Raw genomic sequence first — 16,449 nt, forward strand, 5'->3', positions numbered from 1 at the left:
GCACGATTGGACCCTGAAAGTTATGTAGTCTCCTATAGGATGGAGATTATGTCAGTTACACAGCAGCCCGAGCTCTCTTCTTAACTCCTTGAAGTCCCCAGGATAAAGAGTTCTCATGGAGAGCCTACTCAGAGCCCCATCCTGGCCAACACGAGCTCTGCTTCCTCGCCTTTAAATACCCTTCTTGTACCCTCCCTCTAGGCTGCAGTTGCATTCCTCATCACAGTGAGACACAACCCTGGTGTTCCAGGAACATACTGATGAAATTATCTATATGAAAAATAAACAATATCTATAATGGAACTAGCTAAGCATCATTTTATAATTCTTAATTTGTTCTAGTACATACGCACTTTGTAAATTATTAATGGTAAATGTATATAGATTATTACATAATGAGCCATATCATCATTAAAGTACTTGTAAATTTAAATTGAAACAACAGTAAAAAAATGGCAACAATATAAACTAAAAAGTAAAGTATCAAATTAGCCACACTGACACTGAACTGATTTTCTCTGTCTTTTATTTTACCTTAAGATACTCATCAACCTAAAAATCTGTGTGAAAAACAGCAAAATATTCTTATTTAGTTGTTACAGAAAAAGATCTTCAATTACCTTGTTCCTCCAGAAAAGAACAAATAGCAACCCTGTTAGAACAAGACACAATTTCATTTGTCTGAAAATTACTGTAATACGCTGAGTTTGTTAGAGTAGCAAACTCTACTGTATCCGCTGGAAAATCATCATAATATACAAATCATTTACATATGGAGAAAACAAAGCACAGCAAGAGTGTGAACATTTTCCAACATCAAGGCATCCATGGGTGCCCAGGGCATCCTGAGACATGAGAAATCCCTGCCTGTGTGGTATAGAATCTGGACAACCATGTACAGGAACCTGGCACCACTGCCATGGTGGGAAGACAAAGGCCAGTTCACGCACACCCTGCACCACTGAAGGAGCACTGCACTGATGGTGTCCTTGCTGCATGGCATCTGAGCAGGGATGAAGTGTGTGGTCTGCTCAGAGGAGACTCGCAGGACCTGATTTGGCCATCCTGTGATGAAGGGTGACCCTCGCTCACGCAGACAGTGGACTCCCACTAACTCAATAACCATTTCAGTGGCCACTGCCTTTCAAAACTCCCATCACGAAGACATGTGTCTGCTTTCTGTTAGGAAGAGTAAACACCACCATAGACTATAGCTTTTCTTTTCCTTCCTTACATTTACATCATAGATTTTGAAACTTAAATGTCAACAATTCAACGCCTCTCTCTCTACTGTCTGGTACATTCTGCCTGTGATAACTGTGTCTGGGTAAAAATCTGAATCTGGAGGTGAGGTCCCTCTTGTCATTTCAATATTTTACAGTATTATTCTATATTAATTTATATGCTACAATGAAAGGCATGCCAGTAATATAATCGAGGGCACTGTCACATTTTAAGAGAAAAAGCTTCAAGCTAAATTGTTTTTATGAGAACTACACTAAATATAGTACCTATTGGAACCATTTTTATAACCAAATACTAAACAGAAACATCTGTCACCTTCTAGTTCTCTCCTTTGATTGATATGGTTCAGGAAGAGAGCACATAAGTCTGACAGAAAAAAATGTTTAAAGACTGTGTCAGAGGGCTCTCTGGCCACATGGTAGGCTAAAATATAAGTAAATATTTTTCTCATTACAAACCCATAAGATAGATACCATATAACTAAAATGTTTAAATGCATGGATAAATTCAAGATGAAAAAGAAAAGTGTGTTAGTGACTTTTTGTCTCTGGAAGGAAGTATCAGGCACCAGCAACTTCAAGGAGGAAAGATTTCTGTTTTTGGCTCACGTCTCAGACGATTCAGTGCATGGTTGGGTGGCTCCAGGCAGAAGCGGCATGGCAGAGGGGCACTGTGGAGGGAAGCTGTAAAGTTCAAGGCAGCCAAGAAGCAGAGAGAGCAGGGAGAAGCCGAGCACAAGAATACAGCATCCGGGTCTCACTGCAGGGTCTGCCTGCTCCCTCCAGGCCCTATAACCAGCTGTGAACTCATGCGTGGGCTAGTTCATTGATGAGTACAGTGCACCACAGCTCATCGCCTTCCAAAAGCCCACCCTGGAACACATGAGACTTTGGGGAACATTTTAGATTTACATGCTAACAAAAGTAAAATCATCAGGTATTAAAAAAAAGACAAATAAAACTCAAGGTGAGACTTTGCAGGTTGATGAATGTTTCTAACTGGCTATAGGCTCTGAGCTTATGAAGACCACAGTGTTAATGATCCTGTGAGGGAGGAGATACGATCACAAGTACAAGATGTGCATGAGTTCTGTCATTAACATTTTGTTGGCTGACAACTCCTGCATCTATTCAAGTAGCCAAAGCCCTCTCCAGAGCTTCTTTTCCTCTTGTGCTTTTTCCATCCTGAGCGACCAGCACCAAAGCTACGGCATCAGGTAGGTTAGAGTGAGGTGAGCCCACCTATGATAGGAGCAGAGGATAGAGGCTCGGTGAAGAGAACTGAACCCCAAAAGGAACAAAGAGAGTGTCCCTGTGGGATGGGAAACTGCACCAAAGTGAGCTTCAGGGCCCAGATGGGATGAAGACAACTTGTACGCAGTGAAGCAGGGGAGGGCAAGGGTTGAAGGATCAGTGGAGGAAGGAGGGACCCACAGAGAGAGGTGCCAGAGATGCGCAGGGTTGGGACTCCACACATGGCGGGAGGATTGGGCGAGAGAGAATGAGCAAGTAAATGCATGAAAACTTGCTACATTGTCAGTTTCAGAAAAAAAAGAACCAAACATGTGAAGAGAAACAAAACATTGAACCTTGTCATATTGGTCTGGAGTCAGGGCTAGGAGTGAGCTACTAACTTTCAATACATAAAAACAGAAATAGAAGTTCACATGGTCCTTAGCACTCTCCACATAGAAGACCTGGTGCTAGGGAAGATCCCCCAAAGCAGTAAAAGTAGTGAGCATTAGAACTTGAATTTAAATACCATTATCTACCTAAAGGAACTAAGGGTCCTAAGAGAGAAATGTCTGGATCCGAGGCTGGGGCAGTTAAGTTCAGATGTGCCTGGAACATTTGATGTTATAAAACAAAGACATCTTCCTAGAGCAATGAGGTGGAGGTAAAACAAAAGAGGAATCAGCCTCAAGGAGCTATCAGTGATCAACTCTAAAACAATATGAGCACCAAGAAAACAATGATGCCAATGGATTACAGCCTGTTGAATAAAATAGGAAACCTAGTCCATTCTCGTGAATGAATAAATTAGAAACACTCTCCAAAGTACTTATTAGCTACAAGGTAAAAGAATAAATTTAAAATGGATGTCCTTGCAAACATCACCTATGGAAGGGTCAGAGGGATTTCAACAGCAATGGGACAAATAAACTTTTTTTCTTTTTTTTGGTACCGGGAATCAAACTCTGGTCCTTGGGCTTGCCAAGCAGGCACTTGTGCCACTGAGCTATATCCCCGGCAGCAATGGGACAAACGAAAACTTATGTATCACTTTGGAGGATGCAAGGAGATGAGCTCAGCATTGCTATTGCAGTATTTTTTCAAAGACGGATAACCTGGATCTGCCTGCGAGGAAACATCACACAAATCCACTGAGTGACACTCTCCAAGTAGCTGTCCTGTAATCTTCCAAGGTATTAAGGTCTCAAAAGCCATAGAAAGACCAAGACTGAAGGAAGTATGACTACTAAACACTGCACCTAAGTCTGAATTGGACCTTTTAATGCTACAAAAAACAGCTGAAAAGTAATTGCTGAAACTTGAATGGAATCTGGGAGTTTTATATGCAAATTGTCAGTATCAGCATTTTGCTTTTGATGATAGTAATATGATTATATTTGAAAGTACACTTGTTTGCTGTAAGTGCACATGCAAGTATTTTGGATTGTGAGACACCAGGAAGAAAAATAATTCTGGGATAATTCCGGTGAAAAGTTATTTTTACTGTGCTTGTGACTCTTCTCCGAGTTCAAGCGTGTTGCATAAGGCCTTATTTTTAGATGTTAGTCTTGCAGCAGTATAACGGTGAAAAGCTCAAAGACATTTGTATAATCCTAAATTGTTTAATGTAAAAGAAGGTAGAAAATAATTTTGAGCATGTCTATGCTAGGTATGATTCCCATCACTTTTAACAAATTTCAACTAATTTAATTTCAGAACACCATTGAGAGTCATAAAAGGCAAATTTGAGGAACATGAAAATTGTGTAACTTGCCCAACGTTATCCTAAAAGTAGGTGCCGGCGTTAGGATTACATGGATAGAGGGATAGTAACAATACAATATGACTTTATAGCCTCTCTAACCATAAAGAAATATAATTGGTCCAGAGTAATTTTATTCTGGGATTTGCTTTAACATTGCTTTTATGCAAATAAAATTCTCTTGATCCTTTTAAACTATTATGTCAAACTTTAAATGTAGGATATTTGTCCAGGGTTAAGATGGGTCCTTTCAGAGGGAGCCGAAGGAAAAGCTCCCTGCTCAAAGTCAACAAACGCAGACAGCAGGAGTGATGGTCGCATAATTAATTGGAGAGCTGGTCTGAGCACAGCTAAGTGGGGAGACCTGCTCTCCCCTCTCTGCTTTCCCTGTGTGCAGTGCAGGATCACAATCACAACCAGGGGGGAGCTTAGGTAAGGGAGAAATCTAAGAGCTGTTCTCTCAGAGCCATGGTGAATCTTTTTGAAGAAAGATAAACTATGAGTACTGCAAATGCAAATAATTAAAAGTAACATGCTTCTATGACACAGTAAAGAAACAAAAGCAGTAAAAGTCATATCTGTTCAAAAATAAATTCCTCTATAGTGACTCATATCCTGAATAAAGTCTCACTTAGGAAAACAAGTAGCCAGTCTGCTCTACACACATGGCCAGGAAGAGTCACCTGGGAACACAGAACAAGAAGTGGACCCTCCTCCTCCCTCACCCCATAGAATTTAATGAGTGCTGACTCGTAGAACTTACACATAAAGAAGAGACATCTATTTTCATTTTATATGTAAAATAGATGTGATAATAGACATATCCATATATAGTGTTTGCTATGATAAACAGAATATCAAAAACACTAAAGACTATTAGTAAGAAAGTAAAAGCTCAAACAGAATATATGAAGTTACCACTATTCGGAGATCATCAACGCGAAATAGACAATATGAGCAGTGCTCACCAGCGAATGGCCTCAGGAGTAGAAGGTTTTAATAAATCCATGGATTCTTCAATCTGAAGATATCAGCCGATATGTTTCTTAGCCTCTTGGTGTACTGTTCAGCAAGATAATGAAAAAAGTTGCTATGGCAGCAGGCTAGGAGATCGTATATAGATAACAGGAGGTGGCATAGACCTCCATCCATCAAGATCTAGATGCCCACAGCCAATGGCCGAGGACTCTATCTTCCAAAAGTGCAGAGCAACATTGAAGCCCTTTTATGGAATCACACTGCAAAAGAACACCCAGGCACTTGGTTGTAGATTGAGAAATTGGATTGTTTCCATCCAGGAGGAAGTAATTCTTTGTTCTTGCTAGAATGAACACTTTGACTGTGACTTTGCCTTCTCTGTCTGCAATGCCTCTACCAAAACTACCGACTTGAAATGCCTTATCCATCATGACAGAATAACTAGAATTTGAAATGCCTTATCCATCATGACAGAATAGCACCTCACATTGTTTCTAGCCATGGAACCCATGTAGCAGCAAATAAAGTGCATCCGTGTGACAATGTTTGGGGTATTCCTGGTCTTACCACCGCTCTAAAGCAGATCCTTTGGTAGAGTAATGTAATGTGCTTTCCAAGGCAGATGAGAGCTGACTGAGAGGCAGGGTCTTGAGTGCTGGGAAACATCCTCAAGGACGCAGACTATGTTCTAGATCTGCAAAGTCTATATGGTGGTGCACCTCCAACAGCAAGGATATAAGGATCCAGGGCCCAAAGGAGGAAATATGAATACTTATATTACTTAACCTTTAGTAGTAAACTTGTACAATTTCTGTTTCTCATCTCCATAAATTTGGCCTCTGTGAGTCTAGAAGTCTTAGCTCCCTTTCCCCCAAAAATGGAATAGTTCAGTAAGGATACAGCAAGAGTTTCATTAACCTGAAAGCTGAGGCAGCTACATCATGACTTTACACTTCTATGCCAGTAAATTAAGAGGTAAACTACAGGGTGTGCTATTAGCTGCAGTGATTTACCTGTCTGTCTTGAGGAGGAGGAGGAAACTTGGCTTCTACTATAAAACAAGGGTAAGAAGGAATCTGTCTGAAATGTGGAGCTCCTTCCCTTTTCATACTCTTCCTAGTCAAATCAATGGAAAACTAGAGCAACCCAACAGAGGAAAGAATGAACTGATGCAAACCACCAGGAGTGAAGAGTTTGGTCTCTCAAGGGTAAGAAACCACAGAGAGCCGAGATGCTTGCTGGTGGCAAGGGGAACATGGAAGTGGGAGTGAGTGAAGGGTTGTAAATACCATCTACACTGATGAGCCAGGTGTAAGAATGAGGACTGCAATACAGTGTTTCTTTCCTCTTGTGTTGTACATCTATTTGTGAGTGTACCACTCAATTTTCCTTCCTTCACCCTTTCCTCCTACAACCTATGTTGATAAGTTTCCTTTCTACCTCCTTTACACTCAATTTAAAGGTCATCAATTCACTCGTTCTTTCTCCCCCATAGCTAACCATGTGTCTTCAGGAGCCTCATAAAAACCAAACTGAAGAAATGGCCAAAATAAGGCTATTTTTATAATCACCGCAATTATTTAGATTCACACCACTAGAATAAATACCTCATTCCACACTATTCCCAGTGGCTTGGCTTCTGATTGAACCCAGGCTAAAAGAGGAGATAATTTTACAAGTCATGACTTGGAAAGAAAAAACGTTTTTTTAAATTTTAGAAGTACAGGACGTTGTCCTCCTAGGCAAAGAGAATTAAGATTGTAATAGGCACACTCCTGCTCCAGGACCTCTCCAGAAAGGTCACAAGGCTGGGCCATGCTTTGATGTCCTCACTGGGAGAAGGGGTGAAGGGAGGTTCCCAGCCTGGTCCCTCTCGCCTCCTGTTTCCTAACGATCAGAGTTCTCCACCTCGGCTGCTAATGTCCTATACTCCCAACAATCATCACTGGGCTCCTTTCACCAGCCACTCCTAGTGCCGGACCCCACACTAAGTGTGGCAATGGTAGGAATTTCAGAAACTCCCTGCATGCCGCTGCATCACGGAGACCAGGGGTGGGAGGAGGACCCAGAACTTGTGATCAGTTAACCTCAGCTGCACTGGGGCTGCATTTCAGAAGAAAAGGCAGTCGAGGGCCGGTGAGGGGTCAGGGAGTCTTGGGTCTGTAAAGAAGTAAGTAAGAGAAAGAGAGCTAAGGCCTGCGCTTCTGCTGAACAGCCTAGGGCAAACCCTGTGAGAAGTTGTCCTCTCTGTACCGGAAATAATGTAAAGAAGTAGGAAAATGTCCAAGTAGCTCACGCCTAATGAAAAACACTGAAACTTGTCGATGAAAGTCAAGATCAAGGCAGGGATGTCCACTCGGATTATTTGAAATTTTTCTGCAGAAACTAGTCAGTAGAGGTATAAAAGACAAAGAAAGAATCAGTATAAAAAATGGTAATGATTGCATATCATTGTAGATAGTATAATTATAGTTTGGACACTGTAGTAGAACTATTATACCATCACAAACTAAGATTTCAGAACCATTTACATATGTAATAAAGAAATAGAAACCTTTGTCTTTCCTATAATTAAACAAAAAGTTGTAAATTGAAACTGCAATTAAAATGGGCAAGAGTAGGAGAAAAAACTTCTAAAAAGCTGCTTTGGAGAAGAAAAGAACACATGGAAATAGGATACATTATGTGATCTAGATAGGAAGATTCAATATCACAAGGTTCCCAACTCTAATTTAATTTATAAACATTACAATTTTGATAAAAATTAAAAATCAGTTTTTTAACTAGAAATTGGCATTGAAGGTTTTTGCAGGTAAAAAAATAAGCACAAATAGACAAATTGCAAAATATATAGCAATAAGGGGGACTAGACCTGCTAAGTATTAAATTCTATTGTAAAACTAAGTGAAAACAATGTAGTATACTGGGTTTGTGAATAAAAGCAAGAATTTTGAAAGTTCAAAAATAGATTCAAGTATATATAAGAATTTAGCATATGGTATAGGTTGAGTCATAAATTAGTGTAGAAAAGATCTGTAATTCAATAAATGAAGTTAGGGAAACTCAATATCTATGCCTCACATTGAAATAGCACCATTTGGATCAGAAATGTAAATGTAAAAAGAAAAATGAAATATGAAATTGAAACCATGAAAATAGTAGAGTAGAAGAACCCTTGCTGGTCTCAAATGGAGGAGGCCTCCAAAGATGGTAGACTGACACAGGGACATAGACACGGCCGTGTCCCTTGTGCCCTGAGATGCTATAGAGCCAGACTGAGCCTGCCTCCCACCCAGACCATGTTGTCTTTTCCCTTGCCCCATCCGCCCGCTCTCACTTTCCTGAGAAAACTTCCTTGATAAGTCACCTAGGCAAAGCAAGAATCTCCTTTCTGGGAAACATTTCCAAGGTGTCAGACCTAAACCACCGCTGAATTGATTGTCTGTTAGAAAATGTATTTAAAGCAAAAGTTAAAATAAAATAAAACCTATGTTCTGAGCCCTCGTTACAGGTTAGTTTTACTGGTCAGCACATCGCGGTTATTTATTTTATTCTTGGAGACCCAACTTAAGCCTTGTGAATTCTCTCGTAAAAGCAAGCCAGTTAATTTTAAATGGCCCCCAAGCACGGTCAAGTTCTGGTCCACAAAGCCTTTAACAGGCTCAGGCACTGCTCTGTGTGAGAAGCTCTAAAATAGAAAGAATCCTGACAGGACTAGAGACCGCGTCATCAGGAAAATGCACTGTGAGGAGATCACACCCACAAGACGTGATATCTTCAGGCTTTTCCCACCCAATTCCACAGCCCTTGCCTTCTCAGCAAGATCACGTTTGAAAGACTTGAGCGGAGAGGACTGTACTTTCACTGGGGGGGGCCTCTCGGCTTAAATGCAATGTGCCAGCCCACAGCTTTGCGGAAAGTTTGACTGGTTTCTCCCTAGCCTGGCAGAGACTGAACTGCCACTTCTCACCTGTCCAACCCCAATCTCAACAGGTGTCTCCTAGTCTGCGAGCATCCTCCGCACCTCAGTTACCTTGAAAGTATCGTTCCTACCGGCATTCAGCTGCTTCAGTTTTCTTTGTGTGGTTTTTAAGGAAGAACATATGAATTAGGTTATCCGAATCTTTTGTGTCTTTCTGCTGTCTAAAAGCAGTACTACCTTTGCCTTACCTGTATTTCTGACATTATTCTAAAAGTTTGCATGACATAGTGAGGTATAAAACAAAAATAAGAAATATACAGAAGGAAAGGAGCAAACTATTATTTGCATATTATCTGAATAAATACCAGACTGCATAATAGAAGCACTTCAGATCAGAACTAATTGAATTCAAAATTTATTTGGAAGGCAAGATGAATATACAGTAACAATTTTCTAGTGTCATACAAATAAAAATGAAAATACAATGAAATAGAAGCTTATCGACAATAATTTCTACAGCAATAAACAAATATCCTAGAATAAACTTAAACTATGAGTGAGATCCTTGGAAAGAAAAGTATAAGTACTATAATACGAAATGTTTGAATAAATGAAAAAGCATACCTCTTCTGCAGATAAGAAAGCTAAATATTGTTTTACAATTCTATTTATTTGAGAATAGCTTTATAGGTTCAATACAATTTCAATCAAAATTGAGGATGCTTATAATTTCAGATAAGCAGGGCAAGGACGAGCCCGCTGAGAGAAGACACGGGAGCCAAGAGTAAATGGGAATGAGGGCAACAGTGGGCAGGCCTAGGGAGGAGCAGCCCAGCCTGAAGATGCACAGAGGCCCCGGAGACCCAGAAGTCCTGAGACTGGATTGAGGGGCACAGCCAGGACAGCAAATGCCAAGCAGGCATGGGAGGAGGGGAACAGGAAACAGAGCAAACTGGAAGGGTTTGACTCTGAGCAAAGGATTTTATGCAAAAAGGGGCACATGGACTAATCTGCATTTTAATGGGGTCAATGTCCACTGCTGAATTGGAAATTGTCTGGTAGGTAGCAAGGGTAGAAGAAGGAAGATCAATTACAAACAATTACAAAGTTTAAAAGTATTAATGTAGAAAATTAAAAAGGAATAAAATCACTATAGGAAGCTAAGCAAATAACAGAGACAATCCTTAAAAACTAAAAAGAAAAGAAAAATAGGATAACATGATAAAAGGTATATGGGACAACTCCACAGCTGACTTCTACTTCACAGTGAAAATGTCCATGAAGATGGGAAACCAAACCAGATCATCTACTCTCACTACCCTCGTATAGTTAGCGTGGTACTAGAAGTTCTAGCTGGACCATTATGTAAGAGAAAGAAGCAAAAGGCATCCAGCTGTGTGCAGTGATAGGCACCTGTAGTCTTAGCTACTTGGGCATCTGAGGCAAGAAGATCATTTGAGCCCAGGAGTTCAAGGTCAGCCTGGGCAACATAGTGAGACCCTGGATCTTCAGAAAATTTAATCAATTTTTAAAAATTTAATGTGGCCAATATGGAAAAGAAATTAAATTGTGTCTGTTTGCAGATGATATGATCCGACATGTGGAAAGCCCTAAAAATTCCACCAGAAAAATGTTACAACTAAAAGGCAGTGCATACACACAATGGAATATTACTCAGCCATGCAACAGCATGGGTGGAACAAACCATCATTAGGTGAAGTGAAATAAGTCAGACACAGAAAGATAATCACAAGAGGTTAAGTGTGGTGTTTGGTATGTTAGTATGGTGGTTACTTTAGGGAAGGAGAGAGGAAGGTATAGGGATACACTGATCACGGAAGTCATGGTAGGATACAAGTAAGAAATTCTAGAGAGGTGTAGCTACATATAACAATCATGAAATGACTGTTTATAATGTACATTTCAAAGAACTAGAAGAAAGGATCTTGAATGATTTTAGTATAAACACTGATAAATATTTGAGGATATAGATACTATGTGAACCTGACTTAAACTATGTGTCATGTGTATAAGCATCAAGCAAGGTGTGGCGGCACATGCCCAGAACCACAGGTACCCAGAAGCTGAGGGGAGGATGGCAGGTTGAAGCCCAGCCTGAACAAATTAACAAAACCTTGTCCCAAAATGAATAATTTTAAAAGGGGTAGGAATATAGCTCAGTAGTACAGTGCTTGCCTAGTGTGCCCAAACCTTCTGTCCAATCTCAAATACAATAAAAAGTTACATAACAGAACAGTAAGGCACACAACTTTTATGTTTTCATGTGCGAGACTAAAAATAAATTTTAAAATAACCTTAACCCTGTAGGAACACAAAAAATCTTTTAAAATTTTATCTCTGTAAGAATACATGGTGACATTTCATTTTTAATGAAATATGAATACATATAATAGATATCATTTAATTATATTTTAATGTTTACAATTAATGGCTTAACTTGAAATGATTGTATGTCTATAATAGCTATACTGTCTAGTTTTCTGAAATATACTAAAATATTATTAAAGATCACTGCATAGGTTTTGCCTCTTTTATCTTCTTTTGAAGCAGATAAATATTAGAGGTCATATTGAAAATCTGTATCAGTCTTTGATATATTGCATGTATTTATGGGATTAAATGTGAATTTATATTAAGTATATATTGGGGGTTGATTAAATCATATTGATAACATATTTGTCACCACATTACTTACCATTTCTTTGTGGTGAAAACATTTAATATCCATTCTTCTGACAATTATTATTTAATTTTTATCATTATTTTTATTTTTTTCTGTTTTCTTCCTTTTTCTCTTTCTCCCAGAATATCAAAGGCTACCTGTAGGAATAAAAGGCATATTATCCAGGGACTATTTCTAACCAACAATAAATCAAAGTTGGTCTGCTTTTATTATTGGCATACTCTTGCCATCCTAAAAATAATTAATGATAAAATGTAATGTTAATTGAAAGTATTTTGCATAGATGCTAAATAAATGCTTTAGTTATGGTTGAGCTTTAATAATGTATGTGTAACTTCAAATTAACACAATTTTATACTTATTCCTACACAAATATTCACCTCAGATATCAATTCAAGAATTTGCAACTACATGTTGCTTCCCATATATGAGTGGATTCTGCTGTACACATTTGCTTGGAGTTATTTCCTAAGGTTGATTGAAAGGAAAATTTGGAAGCATAAATCTTTGTTAGGAAACTGAACATATTATAACAAATGAATTAAACTTTTAACTCAAGAAGCTGGCAGAAATAGTAATTGCTTAGAAAGCAAAGCCCCCAAAATTAATAAAATGTAATTCTAAAAATTATAACAATTTTTAAATATTTCCTATAAATTAATGAGGATATAACAAAAGAAATAATTGAATGGACAGTTAATGAGACAAGGCAAGAAATGTAGAAATATATTCCTTTTTTTTTTTCCAAGACTGAGGATTGAACCCTAGGCCTTTACACCAGGCTGCATCCCCAGCACTTTTTTAAAAATTCTGAGACAGGATCTTGTTAAATTGCTCTCCCCCGGGCTGAGCTCAGACTTGTAATCCTCCCAGAGTGCTGAGATAAGAATGTACACCCACACGTTTTGACTACATATGGTCATTTTAAATCAAGGAATTGCAAACCAAAGAAGATAAAAACGTTTCCCACCATAAGGACACAATTTATTACTGTTAATCTTCAGTGACCAAAACGCTGTGAAAAACTGTGGTCTCCGATGTACCCTGGCTATCTGAATGGGTGTAGTTTTTCAGAAGTGAATTCGTCAACATTTACCAACACTGTAAGTGACCCGAAGCCTGCTAACCTGATAATTCAATCCATGGGAATTTGTTTCACAGAAAGACTCAATGGTATGTTCACAAATAGTTATTGTACAAGAATACTTACTGCATCATTCTTTATAATAAAATTGAGCAAAGAACCTAAAAATCTGCTGCTTGCAGTTTATGGTTATTAGGTTGCCATTAAATGATGCAGATCTGCAGGTTGCAAATTTAAGAAAAAAACTGAATTCCCTTATTTTCCTAAGCTTATTATTAAGTGAAACGTCAAGTCATGGAATAACATACATTTTCATCCCATTTTTGGAATTACACGTGCTCTTGAGTCGGCTCTAAGAGTGGGACAGGAGATAACAGAGGGCTTTCATGTTTCCTCCCGTACACCTTTGTATGATTTGTAATTCTTAGAAGAATTTAGCGATGTACAACTCTATTGTTTTGAAATGTGTATTTTTATTTTAAAGGTTAACACAACAGCCACTCATGGAAGATGGTACTAAAACTAATATCAAGAACAAGATAGTAGCAGAGTCATTTCAAGAAAAACAGCAACACAAGTCAAAACCCGCCAACGGGAAAACCTGGGGGAATGGCTTCTTCCATCTCTGTCTCTTCAGCTGTGAAATAGGGGTAGTTATGATTTCTACCTCACAGGATCATTTTGAGCATTATCTCTGTCGACCTGTATGTGTAAAACACTCGACAGACATATAAGAAGTAGTTTGTTATTTTTACTAAAGTCAAGGGAAGAGCATTTTCCAAGAAAATGTTTGGTGTTCTCAAATTGAAAGTGGAGACAAAAATGAAAGGGAACAGAGGAGCAGGTATTTTTATCTTGGAGAAGACTGAAATCAAAACACTAGTTCACCATTGAGTCTTTAGATTAATAAATGAAATGGAGGAGCACAGAATGTTAGTAGAGCCTTGAATAAACATACAAGAAAAAAGGTGCAATGAAAATGTAGACTAATTGGTGGGAAGCTGTGATTGAAGGGAAATATTTCCAAATAAGAATAGGAGAATGGATCCAACATTCAAAACACAGGAGGAAGTAACATAGAATGATAACACTGTAGTGTGGAGTCTTTCTGTGTGTGTACTGAGAACACTTACATAGTCTGTAAAAACAGCTGCAGACACCACGGTAGCTTTGGAGATGACCATATATTCTGGTTTGGGGCTTATTTTGCAAGGTGAAACAATATAATACAGGACACATATTTTTAAGATTATTTATAATAGTCACCTAAAGAATGATATACAAAAGAGTGCAGGAAATCTGTCCACATACTAACACCAAAGAATCCAGCTGAAGTCCTGGATCCCATGAAAATGTCCTGCATGAGTCCAGCTGAAGACCTAGAGCTCACACCAGTGCCTCCCACAAGTCCAACTGGAGGCCCAGAGCCCATAACAATATCTCATGCAGGCCTCTCTCATGGATCTGTGCTGCAAAGGCCCAAAGGTCAGTGGTGGAATCTAGGAAGTCTGTGCCAGCAGGATGAAGGATCTGTGCTAGCAGGGAGAGGAGTATGTACTAGAGCCAGGAAGCAACATGCAAAGTAAGAACCAGGGCTCCCCTGAAAAGTACCACAGCCATCCTCAGCAACAGTGAGGTCCCGCACTCCTCCAATGGTGAAGACAGCTGAGTTCCCATCAGGAAAACCAATGCAGCAAGCTTCTCCAGGAGACTGAGCTGTGTACCTTCTTGCCTTCCAGAGCCAGGAAGTGATGCTCAGAGTGAAGACAGAGCTTCCCCAAAGTGAACCAAAACTATTCTCAGTGCCAACAAGGTCCCAAGCTCCTCGGAGGAGGAAAACAGCCAAGTTCATCAGGAAAGCCAGCATGACAAGCTCCTCCAACAGAACCAACAGCTCCTTACAGCTTCTACCAGCTCCAACAGCCTCTCTCGACTCCCAGCAGCCTAGCCTCTCCTCCAGTTCTGCCTCTTATGCTGCTGGCAACAATCCCCAGGTGGGCCTCCCACACCCAGAACCACGCTTACTCAGTTCAGCTGGGAGTTATAAATTGACCACCCGTTGTCAATCCACTACACCATAGTTATCACACTGAATGACAAATCAGGGCATTAGCAAGACAGCAGCAAAGTGTGGAGGTGCAGAAGTATTGATGCAAGTTCAGAAAAATTGTAAGGAAGTGAAAGAAAGCAAAACACAGATGCAAAAGCTTAAGGAAGTGTGTGCTAAGGCAGTTATAAGAAACTCTGAAGTTTTGGTACACTATCCAAACTTTTTTCCGGTACAGTACATAATGGAATTGGTGAAATGCAGAACTTACAAATAAATCTCTAAGGGACATAGTATTCTTATGCTATCATTTCTTTTAGCATTTTGGTAGCATATTAAATATCATATAATTAAATTATATGAAAATGTGTTTGACTGTAACACACTGACTGCATTTGCTGCTGTTTTTAAGAGAGTTAAAGCATTTAGCATATTCATCGACTCCTAAATTTCAGAGGCTAATTTGTTTGTATAATTAAAAAACAGATATGGGCAAGACTACAATTCCCACAGCCTTAGTTAGAGCGAACACTGCTCATGTCTGTGCTGTTCTAAATCCCTTGATAAAAGGTGATCTAAAAGGCAGGTTTCCTGTTATTATCTGTTTATTTATTATCGATTTATTTTTGTGAGAATCTTTTTGGTTTACCTTGTACTCTGAATGTATACTTTGAAGATAATGATACAAGGTGTAATAACTATTGTTATTCTCATTATTTGGTTATGAAATTTTATTTTTTCATAGAGGAATGAAAAAGGCAGGTAGTGCCAGGAAGCAAGAGGGTGAGGGAGAAACAGAGTGAGGGCCTGGGTGTGGTGGCACACACCTGTCATCCCAGCACTCAGGGGGCTGGGGCAGGAGGATTGCTCTGAGTTTGAGGCAAGCTGGGCTACAAAGTGAGCTCAAAGCCAGCCTGGACTGCACAGTGAGAGCTTGTCTCAAAAAGATAAGAGAAGGAAGGAAGGAAGGAAGGAAGGAAGGAAGGAAGGAAGGAAGGAAGGAAGGAAGGAAAGAAAGAGAGAGGGAGAGAAAGATGGAAAGGAAAAAAGAAAAGGAAGGAAGGAGAGGGAGGGAGGGAGAAAGGGAGGAAGGGAAGGAAGGAAAGAAGGAAGAAAGGTGGGAAGGAGGGAGGGAGAGAGGGAAGGAAAAAGGGAGGAAGGGAAGGAAGGAGCAAGGGAGGGAGGGAGGGAGAGAAGGAAGGAAGGAGTGGGCGGGCTGTGTGACATTTATCCCACCATGTGTTACGACTTGTCTTCCCAACCCTGCAGCTACTGTCATGGGACCACCCCTCCTTCAGCCACTGTTTGGGGAGAAGACAGACGAAGACAGTGGACAGACATGGAAAAGAGGAAAGGGGTGATATAGGCTCCTGTGACGAAGAAACATACTTTTGTGCATATGTACAGAGACCTTGAAAGTAGTAAGACTGTAGCTCACTTTAAGTGAACTCAATACGATCCAATGATGTTTAATG

This window comes from Chinchilla lanigera, unplaced genomic scaffold (genome assembly GCF_000276665.1).
Source record: "Chinchilla lanigera isolate Chin_1 unplaced genomic scaffold, ChiLan1.0 scaffold00017, whole genome shotgun sequence".
NCBI lineage: Eukaryota > Metazoa > Chordata > Mammalia > Rodentia > Chinchillidae > Chinchilla > Chinchilla lanigera.